Source organism: Gorilla gorilla, chromosome 7 (assembly GCF_029281585.2).
Source record: "Gorilla gorilla gorilla isolate KB3781 chromosome 7, NHGRI_mGorGor1-v2.1_pri, whole genome shotgun sequence".
NCBI classification, from domain to species: Eukaryota; Metazoa; Chordata; class Mammalia; order Primates; family Hominidae; genus Gorilla; species Gorilla gorilla.
The window spans coordinates 60,749,793-60,776,635 of record NC_073231.2 but is presented as its reverse complement, the minus strand read 5'-3'; the positions used below and the strand labels follow the sequence as shown (position 1 = coordinate 60,776,635).

Genomic DNA, 26,843 nt, shown 5'->3' with positions numbered 1-26,843 from the left:
GGACCTTGAGAGAATAGCCATCTGTGGAAAGAGATTATTTAGCATGATGATCAGAATTAACATCAGGCCAGGAGTTAAAGAGGAATGTTTGTATTGAATTAAGCAATTGTTACTCAAATTTCTCTCAACAGATATGTGTCTTGGGAAAAAGAAGGGCTGAATGTTAACACAACTAAGGGTCTCACTGATTCCCCAATGAAGCAACTTCACGGGGGAACCCCTCTAAGAGATTTTCTCTCTTCATTCACAGAAGACACTTCTCACTGTTATGCACCAGGAGGATTGACTGTCTCTGTGGCTTGGAGGCAGTTATACGTAGCAGCAGCAGCAGCAGCAGCAGCAGCAAAAGTTAACAGGAGCCGGAGTCTGTCTTCAAAGAGCAGTCAGTAGAGATGAAGAGTAGATTACTGATTCCATAGTATATGTCAGATACTGCCTAGGGACTTCCTAAGTAGAGGTCAAGGTCCCACTGTTATACAGGTAGGGGTTAATGAGCTAGCAAATTAGGATATTAATATTAATGGAGCATCTTTAGTACCCACAGGCTAATGAAGTCTGGGGTCATTTGGGTCATATTAACATGAAACAAAGTGGGATTTTAGGCCAAACGCATTTACCAGAATAAAGAGAGCAATTTTCCTGATTAAAGGAGATAAAATCTGTAGTTATTGCCTGAGATAAATAACATAATATTAAAATATATATAGCAAAACACTAGTGAAAATATAAGGAGCAAAAAATGCAATGGGTGTTTCTCAATGTTTGACAGAAAAAGGAAAATTTTAAATAATTTTAGATAATCTGAATAATATAATTATGAGATTATATATAAAGGATATATATGTGTACATATGTTGATATATATACAAACACACGTATATGTATGTATATGTGTGTGTATACTAACATGTTCTTGGTTTCAGTAAAGTTGGCAATTTAAAAATAAAAATAAAATAGATTCCCAACAAAGGAGAAATTCTCCAAAGGAAAAATTACAGGAAATATTCAATGAGGAAATAAATTATATATAAAGTTAATAACAAAAAATTAAAAATGTTCTAACCACTTGGATGTAAAGACTATCAGAAAGTAACAGTAGTGGGAAGAGTCCATATTAAAATCCTAAGACAAACATATGTACTAGTAGGAAAGTACCCTTAAAAATCTTAATACTAAGCTTTTTAGTATTTAGATAATGAAGAAAAAAATACTGAGTCAGTCTGTATATTAGAAAGGAATTAATAAAATAAATTGAAATATTAAAAAAGAAAGCAATTAGTATAAGTGGTAAAAAATTAATGATTTAGAATATAAGAGACTAACTGATTAATAAATCCTAAAGCAAAGCACATTGTTTGAAAACTACGAAAACTAAACAGATAAGGTAAATGTGTTATATAAGTAACAGAAAACAAACACAGATGTAGAAAAATATGAATTAGTAGATAATTATAAGATAAATATATAAAACTCTATCCTAATAAATAAGAAAGTATTAATGAAATGGATGATTTCATATTAAAATGCATTACTTTAATTCTAAAAAACCAACTAAGATTGAGAAAAAGTTTAATGGAACATCACTGTGTTGCTACTTTAAAAGAAAAGTCTTGTCATAGGATTATTTTTAAAAGATGCTGAACTGAAATTGCTTTATCAGCTTTCTAATGGTTTCTAGTGTGTGTATGTCCAGAGATAGATATGTAAAACCAAACAAACATAAATATTTATAACTCCTATTTCTTTTTTATTAGAACTTTCAGTACGATGTTAGATCATTGCAGGCCAGTTACACTTATGAAAATATTCACAAAAATGAAATAGAAAATTGAACCCATCACCATGTTAAATAATATGTAATAATGAGTTATGACTAAGTAGAGTTTATGATGAGTGCAGGGATACAAGAAATCTACAAATATAATTAATCATTTTAATAGTTTACTTTAGTAAACTATCTTATTAGATTATACCTCCTTACTATATTAAATAATATATTTCATATCAATAATCTATATAGAATTAAATCTAGATGTATTTCCATTAAAGGCAGAGGATCACACTTTGTTATGCTTATCTTTAAAATAATTGGGAAATATAACACAAAAATAAAATATGAAATATATAAATTAAAAAAATAGGAAACCATAAAATCAGAAGAAAACATACAAAATGAATGCTTTTCCAACCAAATAAGAATAGTTTTCAGGAAAGAAAAAAAGAGTTGATTATTATAAAATTAACAAATGCTATGAACAGACAATTTACAAAGAAATGCAAATATTCAGTAGACAATGTAAAGATGTTCAACCTGACTGGTGATTCAAAACAAACAAAGTTAATAGTTACATTTTTATTTATCAAATAGAAAATGTTTGAAAATACAAGAAGCCTGGTGTGGTCAAGGTGCTAAGAAAATAGGCATTCATGTACACTGTTGATGGGAGCAAGAACTGGCAATTTTTTTGGTGGAAAAAAATTTAATATGAACCTAAGTCTTAAAATATGAGTTTGAATTCCATCTCTCCTATAGCCCCTTTGTACAAATTTAACCTAAGGGAAAAATGCATGAATATAAACAAATGCTTTCAAGAATGATTTTCTTAATTACTTAATTTCTTAACAAGATGCAGTGAGATCTCCCACCTAATCTTCAAGGTAGGAGTCAGTTTTACAGGCCACAGTTTTTCAACCCTCAGCTTCTTTGAATGACACCATATGCTTCTACCGAATACGTGCCCAGATTGACCCTCCAGTCCATCTTACAATGTGAACGGCACTGGTTACTATGGCTCTCCTTCTGCCCCAGTCAGGAGGAAGGGCTTCTTCCAGGATGAGGAAGCCCTTGCCAAGTGACTGGGGCAGAAGGAGAACCATAGTAGACCTTGCTCTAATTTTGGTCACAGCTGTTCCTGTGGAATAGAGCTTCATAAATGTAGCATTATACAAACAACAACTACGTTTGCTGTGTAATTACCGTGTTCCAGACATTGTTTTAGTACATTTTATGTATTTAATACATGAAATAACCTGATGAGGTAGGTAATTCTATCTATATCCTTGTTTTAAAGATGAGAAAACGAAGGCATAGATAAGTCAGTAACTAGCCCATAGTCACCCCAAAGCCACATCACACCCAGCCCCACTGCATTGCAGCTCCAAACAACACTGGTGAATGCTTTCACTGTTTGTATACGGAGAATTTATTGAAAGATTACATTTTTTCTAGGCCAGTGCTCTCAATGGAGTATCAATGTGTCCTACAGCCTGGCAAAAAACTCTTCAGAAGTACACATGTTCCTCACTTTTGTATCAAATTCAGATACATGCTTTAAAAGTGCAGGAGGAAGAAAAGAAAATAGCAATGTATGAAGACTAAATAGAGAAAACACAATTGAGCAGCAGAGGGAGAAATCAGAGGACAGAAGTGTGAAAAAACAATAGAAGGTCTTCCTCTGCGTTGACCCTAGGTCCACAACTCTAGACGAAGTGCTGAAAATAACTTCACTATTCTCAGGGGAGAGGGAAGGAACTGTGAAGTTTTCTGCTCTCACACTTCAGGTTTCCATAAATAGTTTCAATACTTGTAGGCTACAGGGGAGAAGAATGAGTCTTCTCATGGTTTTTGGACATAAGGGATATACATTGACCTCTGAGAATTAAATTTTAAATCACCATAAAATAGATGAGAACAGAGATATACAAATCCACTGTAAAGAAACTGACTTTTCCAGGCCAGCAAGATTTTGCAGACACAAACCTGAAATGTATTTCTTGGAACATGAGTCCTGTAAAATGTCCTTCAGGGGAAAACCAAAGCTTCTCTTGCCCACATTTTGGAGATTCACAGAGCACATTTCTATACTAAGGGCTCTAAATAGTCCTATAGGAATAACACATTTGGTTCAGTGTTTTATGCACTTATTTGATAATGTTTCTGCTTTTAGGACCTGGGAAGCCTTGGTAACTTATGCTTACAAAAGTAGGAGATTGCAGAGCCTGAGTAATATTTACTATTCTAAAGTAAATGGACTCTTCTCTAGATGTCACAATGTGGTAGAATTAACATGGGATCTGGAATGAGCTAAAACAGGAATCCTTGATCTTGCTTCTACCATTTACTAGCTCTGTGACTGAGCAAGTTTTTTGATCTTTGTGAGTTTCACTTTACTAATCTGTAAATTGGGATAATAATACCACTTGTGGCTTTGTAAAATCCTGTACTTATACTAAAGTCATGAGTGTCCTATGAGTCAGTCATAAGCTATTTTGCTAGAGGTAACTTTGTGGTATCTGGCAAGTTATTTTTAGAACCTACATATTGTTTTGCCTGGGTCTGTATGCATGTGTGTAAGGATGGGGCGGGTGTTGCCTACACCAAGTTTTTATGACATTCTTTTCTTTCATGCTGGTACTTCCCCAAACCCTTATTTTTGGAATGTGCATATCACTAACTACACACACGGCTAGATTCCAATCTCCCCTTTGTACAGAATGCCAAGAATAGGGTAGGAGGTTGAGGGCTATACTAGGGGCTTTTGTTGATTTTTCTCCTTGTGATTTTAATTTTGATCTGTGCGTGAAGGCCAGATTTAATTCTTAGGTCTAACTTTCTCCCGGTTCTTCTTTAATGCTAGTTCCACGGAACTGTATTCCGGGGGTTATTTTTAGGCATGCGAAGCCACATGAGCTTGATTCTATACTTTATTTGGTTGAAAAACAGTACAGGATGGTAGAGGAGGCAAATTAACAAATACAAACACTGAAAGAACACTGAAGCAAGATCACATAACTTTTAACTCGGCGTTTCATCTCTTCTTCCATTACTGTAATGGAAATTCCTTTAGAGATGTTAGTTTAGTTTATTTAGATTATGTCATTTAAGAGTTTGAAGATAGTTCTAGTTTCACTTAAACTTAGAGCAATGTTTATAAAACTTCTCTGGGCCTTAAAGAAACAGCTGATGTATTTCCAGGACAGCCAATTTGGAATTAAAGGCAGACCAAGCTCCTCATACCATTTAAATAGACAATTCTCCCCATGGGCAGACTTACTAGTGGGTAGAGAACAGTCAGGTTAGTGCATTTTTTTTTACTCTGATAATAAAAAAATATAGTAGTTGTTTTTAGATCACAGAGTGTGTCTAAAGCAAATAATTGATTTAACCCCCTTAAATCCTCATTGGAACAATAAACAAAGGGTCTTAGCCATATCCTGGTAGGAAGTATTTTTTTTTTGAGAGTCAGTTAGTCCTTTTGTAAGGAACAAGAACTTTTTCAAGTCCCCAGGATACCATTTAGCAAATTACTGTAGCAGTTTCTTTAGTGATACCCCAGGGCCCAGAAAGATGTAATGAGCCTTTGAAAGTGCCCAAGTTACTGTGAGAGAGTAACTTACAACTGGGAGAATTTAGCTAAACACACTGGAAAGTTTCTGTGGATGGCTGTGTAGATCAAGGCCACATAAAAAGGATAGGTTCTAAACCTGGAACATACTTCTTCATAAAATAAGCTTCATTTTATCCTATCCAATGGCATTATTAATAATATATTTACATACAATATAACACAAGCAGCAAAATGCCTTTGAAGTATGTATTGCTTGTGTAGATTCTGTTGCCTTAAGATCAATAAACATATAAATACCTTCTTTTACGGTTTGAGAGATGCTTTTGAATCTAATTGTATTAGTTTCTGGTAAGAGTGTTTCAATTAGAAGAAAGTAATTTGGGTCATGTCCATTTGCCGTCATGGTTTGGTTTTGACACCTGCCTCTACTACTGGGGGTAAATTACAAATACTGTCTCTCAGCATTATAAATATATGGGAAATGGAAAGGACTCTCTCTTCTCTTATTTCCACATTTCAAAGTAGAACTTAAGTAACTTGGAATAATACTCAGCACCGTAGACAAAAAGTGGCTACTGTATTTAAACAGAGGGTCAGTGCTGTAATCTTATGCCCTATCAAGGACTGCACTGAAATCATTGGCTTTATGTATAAATGCAGAAGAACATATATATGTATCCTTGAAAGGAAGATGGCTTAAAGTCATTCTAATTAAACTATCAGAGTTTAGACCTTTTGGACCTCTAAAACCTTTTGTACTCTTTGGAAAAAGGGGACATCAAGGATCTTGAGAGTCTGATTGGGTATATTCTACAACCTTAGTTTGCATCTTTATGATATTTACCTCATCACAGGGACTTCTAAAATAAATTTCACAGAAAGGTGATAGTTATTAAAAGATTTCCTCTTCAGACAAGGTAATTTTGTATCACATATTATAGGTGGCTTTGTGATTATTTCGTGATTATTTTGCATTGCTATAGGCCGGTTTTCCCGGAAATTTCAACTTCTTCAACAAACAAAAACAGGATGGTAAGAAAATAACAATGTTTATTACCCAATTGATTTTCTTTTAATTCCAAATCTTGTTTTTCTTTTGAAGTGTATAAATTCACAGAAGTAAGAAGCTGAATGCAGTCACAAAGAGAGCAAAGCACTTTGTAAAGTGAACTCAATACCCCTGTTGGGGCTCAGAAAACAGTACCCCAAAGTGAAGTCCTCAGAAGCAGCCCCAAAAGTAAAGTCTCTGACCTTCTCCTGCCCTCCCATCCTCTCTCCCTTCCTTCTCCACTGAGGCAAGATAGAAACTAAAATTCCTCTTCACCAAGGTGGGTCATAGAAACCAGAACCCCTTTCCCCCAAAGTCCACCATAAAGCCTCAAAATATTGCTTTAACGTCTCCCCCTCCAGGAACCCCGCCTTTTTGTGTAACAGCTGGCCATAAAGAAATTAAGACCTTCATTCCAGAGAGTCCTATTGCATGCCTGAGAGGGAGGAAGGCTGCACAGAGAGGCCAAGAAGCTGGACCGTCCTTGCTGGGTTTCCCCACGCAGTCTTTAAGCATTTGATCATACCCCTTCTGTCCAGTTGTATTTTACATGGCTGTCCATACATCATTGAATGTCAGTGTAAAAATGGATTGTTTTCCCTGTATCTTTGGGTCTTTATTCTGAAGGCTCTTGTAAAACTATGATCAAATAAATTTGTATGCCTTTTCTCCTATTAATCTGTCCTTTGTCACTTGATTTTGTTTTTAGCGAACCTTTGGAGGGCAAAGGGGAAGTTTTCTCCTCACCCCACACCTCTCTGTACCTTCATGTTGAGTTAGCCCAAGCTCCTGGCTGACCCTGACCAAACAGAGCCAGTGATAAGATCTTCTATGATCCCATTCAAAATATGTGACAAAGTAGATTTACACCAACAAACTCATTTTTTTTCTTTTAAGACAGTTCTGAAAACTAGTCTCCAGAAACAAAAGCAGACATCTAAAGTACGCTGCATCATTTCCTCAAAGCTGAATATAAAACTATTCTCCTGTGGTTATAACTCTTAATTTTTAAAATCCTTTCACTCTTCTCTTGAAATTCCTCTGATTTGGTGGTTCTGAAATTTTATTACACAATAGAATCACCTTGGGGACTTTGTATTTGTCTGTTTTCACACTGCTGATAAAGACATACCTGAGACTGGGTAATTTACAAAGAGAAAGAGGTTTAATGGACTCACAGCTCCACATGGCTGGGAGGCCTCACAATCGTGGTGGAAGGCAAAAGGCACGTCTTGTATGGCAGCAGACAAAAGAGAATGAGAGCCAAGTGAAAGGGGCAACCGTTTATAAAAACATCAGATCTCTTGAGACTTATTCACTACCATAAGAACGGTATAGGAGAACTCCCCAACCATAATTCAATTATCTCCCACCATGTTCCTCCCACAACATGTGGGAATTATGGGACCTACAATTCAAGATGGGATTTGGGTGATGCTCAGGTTGCATTCCAAATCGGTTAAGCTGGACTATCTGCAGGTAAAAGTTACGCATTTGTATTTTTGAAAGAACTTTTTCATCATCCAAAACAGAAACCCTGTACCTATTAAACAATCACTCCCCATTACTCTCCTACCCCTCAACCTATGCTCGCACATCCCCTGCCAGCCCATGGTAACCACCAACCGACTTTTTGTCACTATGCATTTGACTATTCCAGGTACTGTATATGAGTGAAATCATACGATGTTAGGCCTATTTCACTTAGGATTAGGTCTTCAAGATTCATCCATGTCGTAGTATGTGTCACAATTTCCTTCTGTTTTAAAGAAGAAGAATTTTCTTTTGGATGTATACCATTTTCTGTTTATCCATTCATATGTTGATGGACATTTGAGTTGTTTCCTTTTTTTGCTCTTGTGAACAGCACTGCTGGAACATGGGTGGAGAAATATCTGTTTGAGTCTCTGATTTCAATTATTTGGGGAATATACCTAGAAGCAGAATTTCTGGATCATGTGTTAATCCTATGTTTAATTTTTCGAAGGAACTGCCATACTGTTTTCTACCACGGCTGCGCCATTTTACATTCCCATCAGCAGTGTACAAGAATTCCAATCCTTCCACAACCTCACCAACATTTGTTATTTTCTGTGGGTTTTAAAAAATATTTCTTATAATAGCCATTCTAAGGGTATAAAATGGTATAATTGCTTTTTGACATTCAGTATATTTATTCCATCTCTTTTTTTTTTCCAGGCCATCACCACTTTTGGTTTTAATTCTTCCTTTTTATAGCTTAGAAACTTGTTAACTCAAAGTGGGGTCTCTGGAATGCCAGAACAAACATCATCTGGGATTTTTTTCAGAAATAGGGATTTGAATCAGAATCTGCATTTTAACAAAGGCTCCAGGTGATACACATACAAATTAAGTTTTAAAAAGTGCATAGTATATCATATTAATTACTCTTGACATCATTTCAGGATCTTTCTATCTCTGTCTTTCTGCTCCATGTGCAGCACACTCCTGTAACCTTCAATTAATCCAAACATCTGTATCTACGCTTCTATGTCTACTCTGCTGGACATTGTTATACAAAATTCCACTACCTGAAAGACTGTTGTTATTTCCAACCGCATGTGGATCCTCACCAGCTCCTTTTAAAGCATCTCTTGTAAATTCCATTTCTCATTATGTAAAAGAGCAATTTTGATTTGCAAAACTCCTCTCTGTTGCCTTTTCCAGCCCATCTCACTCTTTTCTGAAAGGAAGATTTTGCATTCTTCCTCAGTGAGAAGATAAAATAGGAGCCTTCAAGTGCAAAGCCTCTCAACTGAATGTCCTCCTCCACTTACAGCCTAATCACTTACCTTTCTTCTAGTGATAGGAATGCAGTATTTTGATCTTTTCAAGGTTTTATTTCTCTATCTGTGGCCTGCATCATAACTCCTTTCTCTCCTTCAGCCACTTTTTCTCAGAAGGCTTCCCGTTAAATACCATTCAATTAAACCTGACTATTGATTTCACCTGCAAGGCTCATTTTTCTGCAACGACTTCAGATAACTCATAAACAAATGATTGTGTCCTTCTGGAATTCAACTACACTCACCTCCAAGTACTTGAATTGACACCTGTCCCTTTTTCTAAGAATTATTCCTGACTATGCTCACTCTTCTCAAGTCAATTTAGGGCTTTCTCTTTTAACCCCCTATAATGCTGGTGCCTGACTATCTTACAGCACTTATCAAGCTGCATTGTAATTGTTGCCATGACTGTCTCCAAAATCTAGACAGTGAACAAACTGAAGGCAAGAATTTCTTGTACTTAATCCCATTTCTGTCATATGGCAGATGTTCTGTAATGTTTGTTAAGTGGCTAAATCAAGTGCTGAAGTGCTCCCACATTCTTTCCACTGGCTCAGCACTGGTAGCAGTAGATCCTCACCTTGATATGCCTTGACCCCATGGCTGGCTTCTTGCATCCTGAAACATGCTATATTCCTAGGTAACTAGAGGGTGTATTTTGTGTTAGGAGAATCATTCTATAGGCTTTAACCTTCTGAGACCATAGTTTCCTCCATGTATGTTAATTTGGAGCTCATTATCCATTAAACAAAGGAAAAAATCTAATTTATTTGTAATTTTAATTAGCATGTCAAATTTTGGGGGGACTCATTTTTGCTAAGTGAAATTGATTCTCTAATCTGAATTTGGATCAATTTCTACAGCATTTCCAAGACCAGCGCTTCTCAAATTTTAATATGCAACAAGATTACGTGGGATTTTGTTAAAATACAGATTCTCAATAAATGTTGCATCTGCAAGTCTGAATTGGGCAGGAGATTCTGCTTTTCTTCCATACTCCGAAGTAGAAACAGTCTGCTGGGCTGGGGAACAACACTTTGGTTAGCAACATCCAAGACCACCACCTCATGTTGTAAAATACTAAATTTTTATTGTGTAAATTAGATCGTTACATGGCTAAGCATAGGAAGTGATATGGTATGTCAATGATGGTTATGTAAAATTAAAGATCAATTAATTATTAAGTTGATAGTTACCTTTATCACGAGTCAAAAGAGGTGAGTAAAAGAACATCAAAGATAATCATTTTGTGTTTGTTGTTTTAATACTAAAAGCTATTTCAAACTATGAAAGATTACTTTGGAATGATTTATGACCTAAGACTTGAAGCAGTATAATAGAACTTTAAAAAGAGGAGAGTTATGTCAAAGACACAGAACAAGGTCTTACTTTATATTTTCCAGCCTGAGTTAAAATGTAAGGCATGACAGTAGAGTTGCTTATCTCCATAGGGCATGATGCATGAGCACCTATTTGAAGCAGCCTGGAGCAGGGTACAGGATGAGGTATAGGAGCAGGAACAAGCATGTCACCAGCACTTCTCAGGAGTTCTGGCTGGGACAGCCGCATTGACCAGGTGGAAGGTGCCCTTGCTACTGAGCAGTGTAGTGGCCCTGCATTTAAGCTGCTGGGTTCTAGAAGTGTGGGTAGGTAAATTGGCCCAGATTTTGAGCTGCAGTATAGCTATAATCCTAAAAATTGGAGTACCAGAATGTTTCAGCTAGGCAGTGGAGGATCCTAAGTGGGGTTAGATCCTCCTAAATGAGTGTTTTCAGTCCTGACTGCACATGTGAATCACGTGGGTTATCTTTAAAGCCCCTCATTGCTAGGCCCCACCCTCACAGGTTCTGATGTAATTGGCCTGTGGTAAGACTGAAGCATCAGTAGTTTTAAGTTTCCCAGGTGATTGTAATGTGCAGTGTAGATGGGATCCACTGCTTTAAGTGCTCCCAGGATAAAATTCCTCCTTTGTAGACTTGGCAGAATGTCTTCCTTTACAGCTGGGCCCCTTAATTTTAATTTGCAGGCTTAGATTGATCTCCTTCTTTAAGATAATGGCTGTCAAACTTCAGCAGGCATTAACATCACCTGGAGGGCTTATCAGAAACTAGATTGTCGGGGCCTCATCTGATAATTTCCCATTCCAGGTCTGGGGCAGGGCTGAAATGTGCATTTCTAACAAGTCCCCATATGGTGCTGATCCTGCTTCTCTGGACACCCCACTTTGAAGACCTAGGACAAGGCCTCATTTTCAAAAAGTGGGATCCTGATCTTAAACTCAGGATGAAACTGCCTTTGTAATATTTCTAAATCCCAATGATGCTAAACTTAGTCATGGAATCTAGACTTAGGCATTACTGCCATAACTCAGCCCTCATCCTGTCTTCCGGTTTAGATCCCTGGCTTTCTACTACTTTTTTCACTCTTTCTTAGCTTGGAAATCCAAATATGAAAATTTCTAATTTTGAATCAGAAGCCTTGGGTATCTCAAAGATGTTAAGCAATGGGTTAAGATGAGATGTCATTTAGAAAATTATCTCTGGTTGTGGGGTTGAGGATGGGTTAGAGAACAGCTAGTGAGAGTGGTTACAGGAAGATTGGCAGTGACACAGGCCAGGCAAGGGCAATGGCATTGGGATGGAGGGAAGAAAGCAATTTATGAAATAGTAAAAAAAATTGTTTGACACAATTAAGTGATGATATGTTAAGTTGAGAAAGAATCAAGGATACTTCATCACGATCCATGATTTATCAGCAAGATAACTAATAACAAAAAACTTATCACTAGTTATCACTCGATACAATGTATTTTAAGGAGTATAATAATTGTCACTAAATGGTATGATGTAAAAGAGATAGGTGTTTGTTATATCCTTTATAGGAGTAATGGTGAGCTTACGAAGCGTCTAAGTTTGACCCTGTCCCAATTTTATCTTTTTATAAAGGAACAGCTAGAAACACAGATGGTTATCTAAGATCCTTCAGTGTTTTTCACCAGGAAATGTTATCATGTTAGAGTAAGTTAGATTTCTTGAGGGAAGTGTATTAATTCTTCCATGACGTAAAATAACTTCTATGTAGCTGGAGATTAGGAACGTATCAGACCTCGAAGAGGGGAGGCTCAGAATTTCAGCAGTGCACACCAGTGCTGTGCATTTTTCAGGACAATGTGATTTCTCATTTTTAGCATTCCATCCTAGCAAAATTTCAGATTGTCTCATTCTACTTCTTGGAAATGAACCCAATAAAATGGCAAATATGCTTAGTGAGCCAAAGAAAACATTTGAAGTTGAATTTTACTTCTTTAATGTTTTTTTCTTTGTTTTAATTGCTAAAGGACTTCTTTGTCTTTAAACATGGGATTGGCATTAAATTAACAGAATGATTTAATCAAGTCCTCTTGGTTTACAGTTCAGAGAATGCTACGAAATGAATAGTCAGTATTATAGCTAAGTTTTCACATGGCATGAATCATTGCAATTTCCTTTGCATTTTTCTGGCTAGAAAAATAATACAGAACCAATAACAACCAAAGATGAGGTGTCAAGGAAAACAGGAGCTATGAAGTAAAGTATGTAAAGTTTTATGGAGCTGCCTGGATATCAAAGTTGTTTGTATAACTCAGAAGAAGTAATCTGATCTGGTGTTCCCAAAATTCCTTAAAATATTCATCTAGAAAACAGAAGATATACTCTGGCATCTTGAAACACTTTCTGTCTTGTAAGACTACATCTCCTCTAAACTGTGATCCAGGATAAAGCTAAATGAGAGCAAAAGGAATAACAGTTGGTGGAAATATAACAAGATGAAATGTACAAGACAGAAATATCCACTGTAAAATCCCAGATGTACAGAAGTGATTTGTAAGTTCAACCGTCATTGTTAAATCTTGTTTTAATTTTTTATATATTTTTTAGAATTACAAATTACTAAATGCTGTAAAAATGTTTTAATATTAGTGAAATTCATGTTTCTGATTTTAAGCACATATCAAGTGAGAGGATACTGAAAGGATCTTCTGAATTAGTTTTTTTCCATTTTTTTCTCTGAATTAGTTGGAAGTATTTTTAAGATAGTTCCATAAAACTTGGAAATTCAGATGTCAATGTAAAAGATATATATAGCTTTAGAGCCAAGGCTTCACTAATTTAAAAAGTTATATTTGGGGCACTATCAGAGATATCCATGATATACAACACATCCCATTTACAGAAAAACCTTGCTGTAAGAATTCTGAACTTTTATAAAAAAAAAACTAGTATGTGAAAAATAAGCTTCAAATGATTTTACATGGGAGAGGTTAAAAATTTGTTCAGCTTCTTTAAGCATGGAGAGCACGCAAAGGAAAATGGAGAATAATCTAAAGTCAGAGCAAGCAAAGCAGTGGTTATCTTGGTTTTACGTGCAAAATGGATATAATGACAATAAAGACCATACATGTTATAGACTTTGCAATAAAGATGTATAACAGGGCTGGACATCTTTATTCTGCAGCTGCAAAAGGGCTGTATTTTGCTTTGGAGCTGAACACTGTAAGTTCTGACACTGCTTGAAAGTCTTGGAAGAACTTCTGTGGTTGAGAATTACTATAAAATGAGCTAATGCAACTCTGATCATTCCATTTCATCTTTACATTAATTAATTAATAATTCTCCTTAGCAAACCAAGAAAACTTGATATATCAGAACGTTAATTATTGACTTGTCAAAGTACTGAATTAGACCTGGATCTGTCTGGGGAGGGGTATGATATATTAAGTACAAATGCTCTGAAACACTAAGAATGGATACAGCTTGAGACAGGAAGAAAATTATGACATGGATGCAAATTTAAAATGAGAATGAAGGTTGGACATCCAAATGTCTTCTGAAGCAAGACTACCCCTGTGAAATAATAACAATAATGGTTCATCAGAAAATACTTAAATGTTTGGGTAGGAAAGTAGAAAACGGTCCAGCATCTGATTTCTAAGTTTCCTTTAATGTGAGCCACCCTGTATGCAATGGGATGAACAATTCCATGGAATAATGCTGAGCCTGACTCTTAGTTGGGTGCATCTCAAATTACCTCATTAACCATTCCTGGCATTTTTGCTTCTGACTACCAGGAAAATGCTGCTTGTCCTCACGTTCTTCAGCAAGATTATTTTCTTACAATAATAACACTGTAATAATTCTTTCAAGGCTGAAGTTCACTTCAGTTGCATTTCTGTTGAATGTTTTTATTACCAAGTTTCATAGAATTTCACAGGTCCACGAGGACCAAGCATTATGAACTTCACAGCATGTATTATTATTTGTAAAATTAAACAAGAAGGTGTCAGCTAACAAATAATAACAATTATTATGACTTCTTAGCTTCATATCTATGTAAATTACATTTTTAACTTTGCTAATCCTTTATCATCTCTCACCGCTTTCAAACCTTATGAAAAATCCTATAAGATAAACCAGGTATCTCTTATTATCTCTATCTTAGAGAATATTGAAGTTCTTTGAGTTTCAGTGGTTCACACTAACTTAGTGGTACAGTTCAGACTAGGACTAATGCAATAAGAAATAGAAAATATAGGAAATTTTCCATAAATTATAGATATTCACAAGTACACACACATACACACACACACACACACACACACACATATATACTTGAATTTTCCAGATTATTGTTTGAGGATTATATACATGTTTTGGGGTAAGGGGGTTGAGGTTGGACTTGAACCATTGAGCTTCCTTGGGTTCATGTAATGCACTGTGTATAATCCTGCCATATGCATAAATGTCTTGTGCCTCAATAGAATAAAATTTCCAGGGTAATGGAAATGAAAGTCTCACAACTGGGAACTGTTAAGAAAAGGGAATAGAATCAGCTAAAACAATTAGGTACATTTTATAGACATTTTTGTATAATCTTTCAAAAATGAAGTCAAGTGTAAACCTAAAACTATTAGTAGAGAATAATTGTAGAAATAAAACCATAAAATACTCTGCCCTTTTGTACACAGCATTCTGAGGTATTAAAACTAGATATTCACTGCTCTGTTAAGATCAATTTTTTTTACAACTAACTCAAATGCTGTAGGATTAGAGTTATTGCTCTTTAGATACTAAATAACGAACATCCCAGCAGGGCAGTTTTGTGAGTTACATATGATGGCATAACTGTACATCAAAGCAATTCAAGTTAAGAAACACATATTACTTCCTGGGACAGAACATTCACTTAAGATTATAGATAAAGAACATTCTCTTAAGGAAGGAATAAAGGCTAACTTGACTTTGAGCAATGGTGAGAATTTTCTTTTGAGGATTTAAACATGCCCTCAATCTTGGGCCATCTTACAACTCTCATTCTTTTTTCAGGCCTTTGATCTTGCCTTCATTGTTGATTTAATGACTCTGAGCATCTCCGTATATGTTTTGAGTTCTTTGACCCTTTTTGGAAGGAGTTTCTTATGAGTGCTTGTTATTAATAGATGAAATAAATAGCTAGAAGTCTGATAGCATTTGACCACATAGTGAAAAACATGACATTTGTCACAACTAAATGGTAGGATTAAAAGAACTATTGAAAGGGTGGAAATAGAGGGCCACTTGAATACTTAGAATTATGTTTCTCAGGCCAAATTTGAGGGATATTATCTCTCTCTAAGCAGATAAAATACTTACTAAAAACTTGGGCACTCCTGGTTATGAACTCACTAGTAATTATTTGCTAGCGAGAGGAACCTGTTCCAATGAGACCTTCATTTAATGACTAGACAGTGTGCAGGATAGGAATACAATGCTCCGATCATAAAATACACCTGTTGATTTGTTTTCAGGAGAAGTGTTGGAGATGTATTTAATGAACAAAGTAACATGCACTTTTAAAGTCTTGTTAACTATTTTAACTTTCTATTTAAGTTGCTAAAAGTTGTAACTTGGTAAATGGTTTCCTAAGAGGCGTTAATATATAATGAGTGGTTTGTGGCAGGATGTGTGATCTACAGTCCCCTCCTTCAAGTTGTGGAGCTGCTCCTGATGGAAAGCACAAAGAAAATCCTACCATCTTCATCTCTTCACATCCCAACTCTAGCAGCTGGACCAAAAGGGCGGATTACCAGGCATCTCTGTGAGGCCCGAGCAGCTGTAGGGGTGCTGGACAGCCTTATCGGATTCAGCCAATATTTACCATGTTACAGGCACAAATTTACTTCGATGCTATGTGACAAAAGCTTTCCTATTACCATTTACACAAGGACACTGAAGCTGACAGAGCTGTAGGTAACCCAAAAATCCTGTTTCTAAATCCATAGGCCTCACCTGATCATACCCATTTAAAACAAATAACGGAAGTATAAAACTGTTAAATAGCAGATCATCAATAAATGAGAGTAATAGGAAACACTTTGGGAATTCTAAAGCCTTTTACTTTGTCTTCCAACACTAAGATAACAGGTATTCTTGTGCGTAGGCCATAACCCTAACTTTCATTAGTGTAATTTTTCTAAACACCAATCTGAGTAGATCTAGTGCACTCCACAAAAGTGAAGAATATTGGTAGGGGAATAAATGAATGAATAAAGGGGGAGGACTTATCATTGAAAATTCTTTCTATACCCTTTATGCTTTTTGGTAAAACTGCCTGTGATCTCACAATCACACATATCTTTGAAACTATTCAGTGCTTTCTGTTTGCCGCGTATAAGCAGGTCCCAAAGCTTTAATGTGTGACTCAATTTTCTGCAGTCTATTCATGAATACTCTACATGACTGCAATAAATTATAAACCCTCCAGATCCATGTGAATGCATGCATCTTTGGATACCTTTACAAAACTCATGGTAGGTCTGCATTGAAGTACATTCACTGTAATGTGTTTCCATTAGAAGCAAAAAACCAGCCCATTTAAAAATTGCTTATAATGATGGGCACAGATATCGTACATTAGCAAATGATGTTCTTTACACATTTTGCATGTACTTTATGTAGTTACATACTGTTGTGTATTACTATATGCTTTCTTGTCAACTATTTACACTCGCAGTGTTTATTTCTGAGCCCATTCCATTAATATCTGTTATCTTTGGTTATACTTTGAAAAATCATTGTCTTGAAAACTTAATTTAGAATACTCCTGGCCATACACTTTAAATATTTCTCCCAAAACAACTTGAGAAGCAAACATGGTTTTAATTTTCTATAACTATTTATCTTTTAGTTGTACAACGTGTTTCCTGTCGGTAGTTTATACTCACATCCAGGTGAAGGGGGTTGCCAGTGTTACATCAAAAAATAAACTTTAAAAAGGCTCTCCAAAAGTAGTGTTTGGAAACTATTCATTTGACCTTCAGTGACAAAGCTTATGCCTTGCAAATTGATTAATACAGATACAATATCAAATCATTTTTCATACAATTTTTTAATGTTTGTTAAGTGCTGGAGCAGTATGTAAACAGAGTATTTGGCATTTTTATTAGGCTGCGGAACTCAGTCATTTCCTTTGCAACAACATCTCATAAACTATTTTGACAGTCTAATAAACTATAAAAAGCTGTGGTAAAAACTGGCTCTGAATGTTATAACCGTACAAAATGGAAAGAGCAAGAGAAAACATCTATCACTGGGATTATTATCACTGTTGCTATGGCAACCTGGTTGCAATGGCAATATCTCCACGGTTCTGCTGTTTGTTATCATCTTTCTTGATTTTACATCATTGAAATTGTAGTAATTACACTGTGCCTGATGAAAAATGCATGCTGTCATGGCAACTAAGTCAAATATTCTTAATCATTTCACCTCTTCAATCTAAAATGTAATTGTTTGTCAGTAAAACAGGTTATACAGAAGGCTTCTATGGACTTATGATTGCCTTAAGTGTTTAGCAAAAAAAAAAAAAAAAAAAAAAAAAATAGTGCTTTTAGGCTCAAGACCCTAAGCTAAACTAATAGCCTGAGATGGTAAACAATGACTCATTATAATAAGTAAGTAGCAATAATTGTAGAGTGACTTCTCCAATGTTTTAAAATTATAAACCATCATGACTTTAATATAGTACTTAAAATCAAAGACATAAGAGAGTATTTTCAATCATCCTAGTATCTTCAATAAGTTATTTGAATCAGATGTTATGTTAATTTTGGTGTGTCCCTCTTCTATGTTATGAGTCAGTGTCTTCTGATGAATATACTTTGGAATGTTTTCCTCTTCTGTGAATAATTAAGGCACAAAGGAAGAATCCTCTTTGCAAATGTGAAAAAAATAAAATAAGACATAAAAAGAATGCCTTTCCAAATAGAGCAATTGGTTATAAGTCCATCAGGTATACTACAAAGTAATATATTTTGTGTAGTATTTTCACAAGTACATGATTTTTTTTGCCATATCTACCTATGTATCTGAGTAATATGTGTATCCTATTAGAACAGAATAGAAGAATCAATACATTTGTGCTATAAAATGGCAAATTTATCCTCCTGAGTAAATATCCATAAACAAATTGTAAAATTTTAACAGTAACATGAAAACCATAGTACACATTTTTATAATTACCTAAATTCTATTTCCACTGAAGGATGGAAATTTAAGTTGAGTCAAAAATCTTTTGTTTTGATAATAACAAAATTTTTACAGCTCAATTCATATTTCTTTTTAATATTTGAAGTAACGATGCTACAAATGAGAGCAGCAAAATAAGATATTTTATGCTTTTTCCAGAATTCATGAATAGTGTAATTATCTTTCTTCTATCTTTAGCTGTACTTTACATTTGGAAACACAGAATAAGCTAAATATTATATTCTCTGGGTTTTAAATTTATGAGAAAATTTTACTGCACTTAGAAAATTATACATTTTATTTCAAACATAGCCAGGCATAATATCCCCGTCTCTGTACCTATATTTCTTCTTTTTGTTAGCGTGTCATTACTTTTCCATTAGAAACAGGTACTAGCTAGCTGTAATATGATTAATCCATTTCTGCCAAAAGCAGAAGATGTCTTCGCTATTGTAAAGCCTGGATTTTATCAACATTGGGGGAGGGGTGGAGAAATGAAATGCAAGTATGTATTTTCAGAGCTTGAGCACCAATGTGTTTATAACGATGATAGTAATTTGATTGTGATGGTGGCTGTTTGCTTCATCTTTAATGGATTTAAACATAAAATTGCTTTAAAACTTATTCATTGCTTCCACATAAAAAAGTATCACACAAATAAAATGAATATAAAATACTGAAATGGAAAAAGATCTGTCATTAATAATAATTTTAGCTAAGAGTGAAATCTTTTAATAAAAACATCAAAAAATCAGTTTAACAATAGACTGAACATGTTACTCATACCTGTTTAGGTTAAAAAAAATTATGCTGCCAGTGACTATTAACATATTGTATTATACAGATAGAAAGCAAACAGTGTGTAATTACATATTTCAAGAATGTTAAATAATGTATCATCAAAACTGGAGGTTATTTAGAATTATAAATTCATAGAAATATAACATGAACAACAGTCAGCCTAGAGACCAAAACTACAAGGTAACTATCCAGGAAGATAACATTTGTTTGAGAATGCTAATATTGATAATATTTTAAAATAGCATAATCAGTTTTCCAAAACAATTGCTTTTACTCTGGCTTCCTCAAGAGTATGTCTGTGGTTGAGTGGATGGTTTCACAAAATAGTACCCACTGTTATAGCCATATCCCTTGTTATCGCCTCCTCCTGCCCCACCAGGATTATGATTAATACTAGACTTAAACATTGTAAAAATACATATGTGTATATAAAGTACAAAAATAGAAAATGTTCATGGCTCTGTATTAACTTTGAGCCTTGCTCTGGCTTTCCTTTCAGCTTGTTCCTGCTTCAGTATTTCTTAATTTTCTATTTTCTAATTAAAATTGCTGTGAGAAATGGATTGGCTCGTCTCATCCTTCTTTGGGCTGAACGTTCCCCTGGGGGCCCTTCTCTAGCTGGGGGACTGCCTCCGAGTAGGCTGTGCCGGGATGCTGCTCCCTTTGGTCCCTTCAGCAGCTGAGTCCCTGGGCCCCCTTTAAGAGGTCCACTCCATGCTGGCCAGGTGGTGATGGAGTCACATGGGACACAGCAGGATGGCACAGGGCTGACCCTCCCACAGGAAATGTAACATTCATGTCTTCATCAAATCTGAACTGTGCTTGAATGACAGCGAGGCACTGTTTGAGGCACTTGGGGCTGTGTTCCCATTGGTGAACAAAGTGCCACGAATTCCTGCCCTTGTGGGCTTTCGTAAGCAGCCGCCATTTTCCTTTGAAGGAGCTGAACGTGGCAGATGCCGTTTCACTAACTCGCATCCTTCTCCATCCACTTCATAATGTGGGGGCCCATTCGGTGAAAATACACAAAATCACATCGTGAACTCTGAAGTGGTATAGGAACACGAGTGATCATTAGTATTTAATCTAATTTCTCCTCCCCTTCAGGAAATTTTCTCCTTCATTCTTCTCACTGTCAGTTGGGAGCTCAGGGAATTCAAATTAATTTAAAGATTAGACTGAGTAAAACATAATTAGGAAGGTAAATGTTCTGGGGGTGGGGGAAGAAGGGCAGCAGAAAATGCGTTCCCGACATACATATAAATGACACTGGCGTTATCTGCCATTTTTACATTATCTGTGCACTATTGCTGTGTCTTGGCATGGATAATCTGAAGCTGACTAAAGTTATACAAGAAATCAAATTGTGTAAGTGGCAACTATAAGAGTTTAGGCACTTCAGGAGCAAATTCCAAAGACTTCCCTGCATGGAGGTAATTTAAAAATACAAGTTAAATATGGTTTTCATTATTGTGTTAAACAGACATATTTGACTGAATAAATTCTATCCTGAAAATAGAAATACACCCTAAATTTGAGCTGTATATCAAGACTATAACATTTTTTTTCAATTGTTTCCTTAAAATACACACATGCAACAATGTCATGTAGGACAGAATTTGTAGAATATGGCTAATTTAGATCTGTTGCTCAATCTGTGTGTGTGTATTTTAACAATTTTTATATGATGATAAATTTCAGGTATCTTCTATTAATCAGAAGCCTCTCATACCTAGAGAAAAGCTCTAACGATAAAGTTCTCTATAGACTCCAAGGGAATCCTCTTAGAATCCTGATTGGTCAATATATTTATTGCTTATTTTTTTCCCTTTGAAACAGGCTATTAAAATAGTCATAATTAAAGAATACCATATTGGAAAGGGTTTTATAAATGGAAATCAGATTATTCACATTTCTTATAGAATATTCTCAAAAAGTCAAAGATATAAAAACTTGAAAAAAGGCATATTGCCTTTGTGAATCACAAGTTAAATATTAAATATTTCTTACAGCCTCCAAGGCAAAAATACTATTAAGGTATTGAAAATCTGAGCAACCTTTCTGTGCCACATTTAAACATCATTGATGGAGCTTTTAGGTCAGAATGAAACTTCTAGATTCAGTAATGTGAATTTCATTTCATTGTGTAACCTTCTTAGAACTGCCTGAAGGCTCAGACTAATAATACTTCTAATAAATGACAAGCTTTTTAAATATATGAACTCAGTCCAGCATTTAAGCTAAGAATGTTTGAAAAGGCAAAATCTCATTTTTCTTTCATTTTTATACCATCTGAAGGTAAAACCACAAAACCAATCGGTAAATTGAAAAATATAAATTTGAGAATTGTTCTATACTCTTTTTTATGTAAAGGTTTCAAAATCATAAGTCATATATAAGCAAACCAGGTCAATATTAGCATGTTCGGTATCATTTCTAATCAATTTCCCTGTTTTTGCTGTTAAATGGAGCTAAAATGATCAGGTCATTCAAGTTATGTCAATAAGGCAAAAATCATGACTTCCTTTTGTAAAGGTATTGGGTAAGTGAGAGGATCAATCTTTGTAACATCATGGTTCACCTTCTAACTACACGTGTTAAGGTGTTATATGAATATTCATAATGGATCAGAGAAGCACTTTAAAATAAAAGCTAAGAATTGAGAGAAGCAAATTCAAGTTAGCCATCTAGTACTGCATTTTTACTTAGAGTACTATTAAAATGTTCGTGGATTTCTTATTCTCAGTAGCTACCTGCTGTCTAAAAGATTAAAGTCAAAGTCTCGAAACTAGGGCACAAAAGGGAGGACAGAGAAGTGCACCACAAAGCATTTTCTTTTTTTTTTTATTATTATTATACTTTAAGTTTTAGGGTACATGTGCACATTATGCAAGTTAGTTACATATGTATACATGTGCCATGCTGGTGCGCTGCACCCACTAACTCGTCATCTAGCATTAGGTATATCTCCCAATGCTATCCCTCCCCCCTCCCCCCACCCCACAACTACCACAAAGCATTTTCTTGAAAAACAAAACAAAATTGTCATTTCTCTGATACATGAAATTTCCTTTTTAAAAAAACATGCTGTTTCCATTAGGTCAATGATTTAAATCCTACCCAAGTCTTGAGTGAATGAAAATCTACTGTGAATGGGGACCTAATGCACAGGAAATGCATTCTGGGATGAAGGCTCTCAGTCTAACTGCTGAGAAACAAAATCACAGTTTCACAGTCATCTTGTTAGTGTCAATCTGAGATTTTCAGAATAAAACCAAAGAATAGGTATGGCAACAATAGTTTTCTTGGAAGATTATACTTTGCTAAACTCTAAGGGAACTATTACTATATTACACTATACTATATTTGAAAGGAATTATTAGAATATTTGTGTATTACAATCTCTTCTGCATCTATTTTTTAAATATCTTTAAAATGCTGTTGTTTTAGTAGGACTTTTTGGTTTTAAGTGACTAGAAATACAACCCAAACTAGCTCCAGAAGAAAAAAAATTGTTGGCAGTTTCCAGATGTGGCTGGCTTTGAGGCTCAAGGATGTCTGGAGCTCTGTCTCTCTCCAGCTCACCTTTCAGTCACAGCTCTGTCTGCTGGCAAAATGGCTCCCAGCTTCAGCCTCATTTCCTTTCGTTTAAATCCCAGTAGTAAACAGTGAGCCCTTTAAAGGAAACTCTAGGAAAACATCCCTGAGGTTCATTCTGCTTGTTGTCCTTAATGGGACTCAATCATAGGGATGAGAGAGTGAAGTCATTCTAGTTTAGACCTGCATTTTATGTACTGCCTCTGGATTCTTGGTAATATAGCTACACTCTGAACATGAGCCTCCTAACATGTATGGATCCTCAAACGAAAATCAGGATATGGGGCTAGAAGAAGGAGGAATACATGTGGGTGAGGCACTCAACACAGAGCCACAATCATTGTCAATGTTCCATCTTCCCTTATACTTTAAAAGTATTGCATTTGCTTTCCTGCTTTTGCAGTTCTTGTTTTCGGCAGCACACGGAATTCTCTCTCAGTATAATATTAACTCTTGCTTTGTGACAATATTTCATGACTGATGCAATTATGTGTTTGGGTATCACAATCTGTAGTTTAATGCAATGAGTTAACTCTTAACAGAATGAAGCATAGAAGTGATACCAGAGGAAGGAAAGGTAGCATGCTTGGCAGCCCTTGGGTGGGCAGGATTCTCAAAGGTAATAATAATAGAAGGGCTTTGGGTAGCTTCAAATTACTTTTTCTTTCTAATTGGCAATTAGTTCTAACTAACTTTTAATTAATATTCAATGTTTTCTTTAACAAATGGAACCCTGATGAGATCACATCTGTTAATACCACTCAGTTTCTATTTCAGTATTCTACAATTTTCCATTATGACTATAGCGAGTGCAACTTCAGACAAAAAAGTGATAACCTTTTAAGTAGGATGAAAAGGTGGCCTGACTTAAAGTCATTGTGTTTTAAATGTAATTTTAGCAAAAGCTACGACTCTATGAAATTGGATTTTGTCCTAGAATCTTACAAGATACTATTAGGAATTAGAAGTTACTGCCTCATTTTTGTGGCTTCAGTGAAAATTCTTTTCAAGAATTGAAAACTGTATAAAAGTCCCTCTTTTTACTATGATGGACACATAGAACATAATATAGAACATAGTGCATAGAAAGATGCTCAAAGGTCTCTTCCATCCAGTTGTTTTGGAGATAAAGCTGAAACCCAGGGAGTATTTTGGCTTGTCTGTGCAATTCTATACAACAAATATTAAAAGGAACAAAAATCAGAGAACTCTGCAGATATTTTACTTTATAGAAAGATGAACCTTGCAAGAAGAAAGCTCTGTTTTATTATCCTACCATTAGTTATCTTTGATTTACCAAGTTGCTTTTAGATTATTTGCAGACAATATTTTTTGTTTGTTTCATACTTTAAGCTTTTTAGTTCAGTTGATGTTTTGGCTTCTGGCTTGGATAATCGTTCTTTATTATCTCTGTTTTATTTGTGAGCAAGCTTTTAGTAAATATTGTGGATGCATGTCCTTTCAGATTATCTCAATTTTACCTTTGATTACGATAATTTTTCAAATATGCTTCTGCAGTTGCTCAATGTTAAATAAAACTGAAGCCATTTTTCATCATGATGTAGGGGTTAAGAAGAAAAACTGGGGTTCATCAAGTAATTTCTCAATTTCAGGCAGAAGTCAGAGTAGGCAAACCACAGATGCTTCTGGCTAATTTTTGGTTTGAACATCCAATTTCATTTTCCTTGATGACAGGCCAAAATTCAAAACTTCGATTTTGAGAAGCAAAATTCAACTGGGCTGACTATTCTTAAAATTGGCTGCAGAATTGCGGCTTAAGGACTAGCTTATTTGAAAGAGATTTTGGCCGTTGTAGAATAATAGGGAAGATGGCTATATTTGGGTATATGGGTTGTAGTTACTTCTTTTCAACTTGAAAATGAAAAATCATTTGCCAAAACCCAAATTTCCTTTTCTTCATTGATCTTCTATTGCCCAAGATACTTTGGAAATATGAATCAAGGTTTCTTTTCTTTTTAAAACAAACCAACCACCCTAATTATAATAAGCAGATGAAACTTAGTGGCAACAAAAGTAATATTTGATGGGAATGAAATCTTCCATCTTGAGTACATATTTTTAGAACAGTAGATTATTGGGTTTACATTATGTGCTATAGGAGGCTCTTCATTTTTATATTTGATGAAACACATGTAACTGTTAATAAACTTTCTTGGACTCTACTATACATTGGAAATGGTATATATTTTTGACATGGAACTTAGGAAGAAATAGAGGGATATATGATTGAGAACTAATCACTTTCAGATTCTAATAACACTATTAGCTTTATTTTTCTAAGCACTTAGCTTCAGTTTTAATACTGAATCTTGATTTTTTATTGTTGGGATTCTGGATGATGATGCTTCTGACATCTTGGGTTAAAAATTTCAAACAATTTTTTTTTTTTTTTTTTAAAGACGGAGTCTCACTCTGTCACCCAGGCTGGAGTGCAGTGGCACGATCTTGGCTTACTGTAAGCTCCGCCTCCCGGGTTCACGCCATTCTCCTGCCTCAGCCTCCCGAGTAGCTGGGACTACAGGCGCTGGCCACCAAGCCTGGCTAATTTTTTTGTATTTTTAGTAGAGATGGGGTTTCACTGTGTTAGCCAGGAAGGTCTCGATCTCCTGACCTCGTGATCCACCCGCCTCAGCCTCCCAAAGTACTGGGATTACAGGCGTGAGCCACCATGCCTGGCCCAAACAATATTTTTTTAAAAAACGTTTTTCTTGTGTACTTAAGAAGGTAACTGTGGTTTTCAGCATCATTCTCTTATGACAAATGAGTACCATTCTATCGTTAATAACTTGGTACCTATTGAATTTGTGATTCTTTTTAAGTGATCTGTAAAGGGAATGTTGGCATAATTTTATAATACTTTAAGAGGATAGTAAACCACACATAACCATTATTGTAAATAAACTAAAAATATAAAAATTAGCTCTTGGAAATTGATAGAGTAGAAAATATTTACACATTGTACATACTCCTTGCAAATGTTGAACTTCCCATATTAAAATATTTTAAGAGGATAGTAAACCACACATAGCCATTATTGTAAGTAAACTAAAAATATAAAAATTAGCTGTTGTGAAATCGATAGAGTAGAAAATATTTACACTTTGTACATATTCCTTGCAAATGTTAAAATTCCCTATACTATTAAGTATTGGCTAAAACCAATCAGCTAGAGAAGATAACTTTTTAAATTAACTACTTAGACAAACTATAATCCAATCCTAATTACAATTGAAGTGAAATCAAAATTCAAAAGAAAATGCAATACCAAAATAACATTTGGAAATTCAAAAGTGATGAACAAATGTCAAAAAAATTAAAAATTCCAAATAAAATGAAAAGTCAAAGGAAAACTTACTTTCTTTACAATCTCACTTTTAGAATTTTTCAGATAGAAATTATTAAGCAGGAATAAAAGTTCATGTGAAAAAGGACATCCATTGCGAAAATATATAGCAAAAACTGGAAAATGATCCAATTGTCCAACAATATTGAATGCTTATGTAAATTATGGCATCTAATTTCAGCAGATCATTATGCACTCAGTAAAATATTTAAATTATTCAAAATTGTATGTACCTTGTGTTATTATGTATTTGCATTTGGAAAAACTAGGAGTAATTCAATTAAAATGAAAACATAAAAAAGAATTTTTAGAAAAAATTATAGGTACAGTTTTCTT

At 35.0% G+C, this 26,843-nt stretch overlaps 1 long non-coding RNA gene across 2 annotated transcripts in view; it reads left to right on the top strand.

Annotated features, from left to right (window-relative positions):
* Positions 1–6,809, top strand: part of LOC129524280 (uncharacterized) — a 42,077-nt gene extending 35,268 nt beyond the window's left edge. For both annotated transcript variants that reach the window (XR_010134873.1, XR_008668046.2), the window contains 2 exons: positions 6,451–6,676; positions 6,759–6,809. This is a non-coding gene — a long non-coding RNA (uncharacterized lncRNA). The remainder of the gene's footprint in view (positions 1–6,450; positions 6,677–6,758) is intronic.
* Positions 6,810–26,843: the final 20,034 nt, after the last annotated feature.